Genomic DNA, 5387 nt, shown 5'->3' on the forward strand with positions numbered 1-5387 from the left:
AATTTCTTAGGAGAGTTTAAGGTAAGCTTTCAATGTTAACATGATGAAATAAGTCATTTTTATGTGAAACTCCATGTAAACAACTTTGCCATAATAATTCAGCCTTAACTGTTTTGAGTCAGAATCTCACTATGTAGCCCAGGCTGGCCTCAAACTCGAGGTCATCCTCCTGCCTCAGCCTCCGGAGTTCTGGGATTACAAGTATGGGCCACTGCGTCTGGCCGGAAGATACAGATTTCTTGGTAGTAGTCAGTGATTTATTTTATCTTCCTGGTGTCTGTTTGCTGTACGCACTAGTTATGCTCCTCTGGGGACCTGTGTGTTTCCAGCATATCTTGGTCATTCTGACCCATTCACCCACCGCAGCTCCCCCTCCCCAGTTCTCTTCCCCATCTCCCACAATGTTTTGTTTCCAAGCTTCTCTCCTTTATTTATTCTTTCTCCGTATTTTGGGTTTCTCGTGTAGGAGAAACCACACAGCGTGCTCCTCCGTCTGCTTTACTTCACTTAACCGCATGGTCTCGAGTTCTGGCGCCCCACTGAAATCCTTCCGGTGGGAAAGAGTTCCACGCGCATTATGACTGTTTCTGGGTAACGCAATAAATGCTACTTTTGCTCTCAGCCACAGCTCTGACCGCGAAGCCACCCGGCCCTGTGTGAACCACTTGGAGCTTGTCATTAGATGCCTTCTCCCTCCCCTGAGCTCTCACTCTCTATCTAGTGGCGCCATCGGGTCAGTGTACGAACGCGGCAGCCCTTGAGCCATCGCACGCAGCACGCGACTCGGTGCTTACATACAGCCCACCTATCTCTCAGGACACTAGCACATTATCTGTACTCTAACTTTGAATAAGAAGTTCCTACATTCAGGCAGGTGTGGTAATGCTGCCCTCTAATTCCAGCACTCGGGAGGCACATCACTCACCGCAAGTTCACAGGAAGACCCTGCTGTCTCAACAACACCCCCTAAAAGATTCCTACATACTGTAAACATGCTGTCATGGCCTCCCATGCTCCCGTTTTTTGTTTTGTTTTAAGATTGAGTCTCGCTATGCAGCTCAGGCTGGCCTTGCGCTCATTTTGTAGCCCAGGCTGGTTTTGAATTCGCAGTGATCCTCCTGCCTCGGCCTCCCGAGCTGGGATTACAGCGTGCGCCCCCACACCAGGCCCCAAGCTCCCTTAAGCTGTGGCCCTGCCGACCCACAGGTGACTGTTTTATCCCCTGCTAGCCAGAGCTGATGAGACCAAGCTGAGACAAGGCTGACTTGGCCGGACTCAGCACAAGAGTCCAGGTCAGGGGGCTGACGGGCCTGCGCTCACCACGGGATGCAGTGGGAGCCGCCTCAGTTTCCTGGTCCAGGTCCTTGCAAGGCCAGCGGCACCCTATTTCCCATCCTAAACGCCCCAGTTTTCGGACAGCACTTCCCTGCTTCTTCCCCATTTGGGCTGGGCTGGGGTGTGGTGAGTGGTGAAGCGCGTGCTCAGCGCGAGCAAGGTGTGGGTTCTGCACACGCATGCAGGCACACACGCCCTGCGCTGTCCGCAGCAAGAGGTAGAGAGGTGAGGCTGCTGCTAGGAAGAGCTCTCGCTGTCTCCTGCCGGGAGCGAGCAAGTGAGCGCGTCGGCCACCAGCGCCCTCCTCACCACTGCCCCCTTCTGGCAAGCGCCAAAGGCCCCCACCTAGAAGCCCCAACGCCAGCCCAGCCGCATCCGCTGCACGAGGAGGCTGGAAGCCGGCCGGGGCAAGTCTCGAGGAGGAAAAAGCAAAACAAAACCATGTACATTGAGCCATGTTTCAGTGTAACTTTCACCTCATTTTTTAGGTGACTGTTCAACTCTCTCAGAGTGACTTTTGTCTCTTCCACTTTTACCCCGTTGGCGCTGAGCGAGGTCTACGTGTCTGCACTGTACGATCAAATAAACACTTCGCAGACTTTGAACCAGGGGCCCCGGGGCTTGAGGTTGTCTCTAAAGTTGGCATTGCTTAGAACTCGGCTTAGAACTCTGTGGCCTTCCAAAAAAGCCCTATGTGATAAGTATTAAGTTATAAGCAAACACAACGGGACTTTCATGGAACGTAGGCAGACATGACAAATACACACCATACAATAAAGAAACGTATGCACATTTCCGTCTTCAGTCCTCGGTGCTTCACCACACACCATCAGTGTCTTGTGATATGTATGTACCAAATATGCATTGGTACAAATGCGTATTTCTAAACAATAGATATGTTTATAATATATACTGAAAAAAATAAAAAATACTTCCCTATAATCATTTCAACCCCTCAACACTGAACTCACCTTGCGGGGGAAGCACCCAGGACAGTGAGGAGCCTGGGCTTCCAGGCTGAAGCAAGTGACCTGGACCCACTTCCTTCTCAAACACCCCACAGGTCGTTGTGAGAAGGGAACTCCGAGAGGTGTAGGGTCACTTGGGAAGCCCTCCCTTATGGTGCCCATCAGAGGACAGGCTGGTGGCCCTCCTACCTCCCCAGGTATGCTTTGCGCCTTATAGTCTTCCCTTCCCCACCTCCAAGCACTCGAGTGCTTCTATTACCCAACCTCACGCCTTCATTAGCGCATCCCTGCCTGGTCCCCGGCCTTTTATTGGCACTATGTACTGAGGATTTCTAAGTTTCTGCCTCCAGTATGGACCTCTTAATTGACCACCAGACTCAGCTGCCCAAGTGCCAACTGTATAGTTTCAAGTGAATGTCTCAATTTTTCCCTGTAGGAAACTAGTGTCTTATTATTCCCTTGCTCAGGTACACAAGCCAAAATTACTTTATCTCAACCTCTAAAACCAAGATATTGCACTGTACTGTCAATACTCAGTGCAAACACACCTAAACCCTTCCACACTGCTGCCATCCACACTGCCATGGCAGCCGCAACACCACATCCACCTCAGGACTCGTGGAAGTCCTGCTTTGTGCTCTTGGTTCCCTGATCCACCTCTCCAGTCTGCCCAGTCTTAAGACAGGAATCAGGTCACATCCTCCCTGCTTACAACCCCGCGTGGTTGTCCAGTGATCTCTAGATGAAGTCCAGAGCCTTTCTTTACCTTGTTCTCTGAGGCCCCACATGAGCTGGCTTCTGGTTTTCCTTCCACAGCCATTCTTCCTGTGGGCCACCACATGAACTGCCTCTGTTCTCAACCCTGTCCCACCTCACGATACAGCCTGTGCAATCATAAGCCACTGGAGGCTGCTGCTTTAAAAAAAACAAAAACACTCGAGCTGGGTATGGTGGCACACACCTGTAAGACCAGCACTCCTGAGGCTGAGGCAGGGGATCACTTCAATTTTAAACTTTATTTTTTTTTATTTATTTTGAGAGAGAGAGAGAGAGAGAGAGAGAGAGAGAGAGAGAGTGTGTGGTGTGTGTGTGTGGCCAGCTCAGCCCACCAGGGGGCGGGCTGGCTGGCATGTGGTGCTGGGGGATTGAACCGCGGTCCCTGATGCCTTGCCAAGCTTGTTCCAAGTAGGTGCTTTAGACCACTGAGCCATCTCTCCAGCCCCGGATCACTTCAATTTTGAGGTCAGCCTGGGCTACAGAGTAAGTTCAAGGCCAGCCTGAACTGCATAGCCATTCCCTGTCTCAAAAAACACAGGTGAAAGCCAGGCGTGATGGTGCATGCCTCTAATCCCAGCACTCTAGAGGCTGAGGTAGGAGGATCCCTGCTAGTTCGAGACCAGCCTGGGCTACAAAGCGAGCTCAAGACCAGCGTAAACTGCATAGTGAGACCCTGTCGCAAAAAGACAAACAACAGTAACAACAAAAACACAGGTTAAAGTGGTTGACTCAAGGGAGGTGGCAGAGGAAGTAGACACGAACCGCGATCTGAAATATTTTTTTTTTATCTGAAATATTCCAAAGCCAGGAACAGCCATGAGCTCCTGTTACTGTCCTTTTACAAATGAGGATTCAGAAGCCTGCGGGTCCAAGCACCTGCCCAGAGACAGGGCCAGCAAAAGGCAGAGCTGAGCTTCCGAATCCAGGCAGTCTCCCTGCAGAGCAGCTAACTTTAGCCTCCATACTACCAGAAGTATTTACCTTCTGGAAACGAGTAATGAAATTTAGGAATGTAGAGCAATTCCTCTGTCCAAAGTCCTACACTGATTGTTTAATTTTTACTTGATTATACACTAAATTTTTATTGCTCTTTTGTAGGTGTAGGTGGACCACTTGTAACCTGTGTATCAAAAATACTGTAAAGCCGGGGAGCTGGCTCAGTGGAATAAGCACTTCCCTGGCAAGTGCAAGGGCCCGAGTTCAATCATCGGTTGTGCAAAAAAAAAAAAAAAAAAAAAAGACTAATTTGGGTCAAAAGTACTGTAAAAATCAGTGCAGTGAGCCTTTTCAAGGAAATACCAGGAAAAGGAAATAAATCATTTTTAAACTTTTTCAACTTCTACGGGCCAGCCAAACAGCTCAGCAAATTAAAGCCCCTGCAAGCAGGTGCAGGGGCCAGGGGATCCCTGGGCCTGCCAAGCTGACCTGGCCACCGGAGCATGCCGAGACAGTCAATGAGATTGGGTTTGGTGGCGTGGGCCTCTAATCCTAGCTCTTGGGAGGCTGTAAACAGGAGAATCACTCAGGAGTCCGATCTAGTAGTGAGATCCTAAACAACTTTTTTTACTTCTTAGGGTAATTACCAGAACTCAAAATGCATTGGGCTTTTGTATATTACATGGGAAAAAATTCCTTTACATAAACCACAAGTCAAATTTATTTATTTCTTTTCTTTTCTTTCTTTTTTTTTTTTTTTCTTTTTTTTTTCTTTTTGCAGGCTCAAGATACCTTCAGGGCAGGTCTGGTTTGCCTTGAAGATCTGGGGATTGAACCACAGCATCCTGAGCCTGACTGCTTTGTTTAAGCAGGTACTTAGAGGTAAGAGGCAGGACCCCAAATTTATATTTCTTCATGACTTTACTGTCTCCACATATTAAATAATTATGCTAATTTCAATGAAAGCCTTTCATTTTAGGCATATGTTCATTTTATACTTAATCTATTAACTTCTTTTTTTGTTTTGTTTTGTTTTGGGGGGGTTCTTTGGTGGAACTGGGAATTGAACTCAGGCCCTTGCGCTTGCCAGGCAAGTGCTTATTCCACTGAGCCATCCCCCCCCTTAATCTATTAACTTCTATTGTTAAAAACTTATAGGACCAGCTGGGGACATAGCTCAGCAGTCTAAGCACATGCCCAGCAAGCGCAGGGACTGCAGTTTGATCCCATGCATCATATGCCCGGCTGGCCCCACAGCATGCTGGCCACAGAAACCTAGTGTGGTGGCACATGACTGTAATCCTAGCCCTGGGGAAGCTGAGAAAGGGTTATTATGAGTCCAAGCTGCATAGAGAGACCCTGTACCAAATA

This window comes from Octodon degus, unplaced genomic scaffold, assembly GCF_000260255.1.
Source record: "Octodon degus isolate 3935 unplaced genomic scaffold, OctDeg1.0 scaffold00012, whole genome shotgun sequence".
Lineage (NCBI taxonomy): Eukaryota > Metazoa > Chordata > Mammalia > Rodentia > Octodontidae > Octodon > Octodon degus.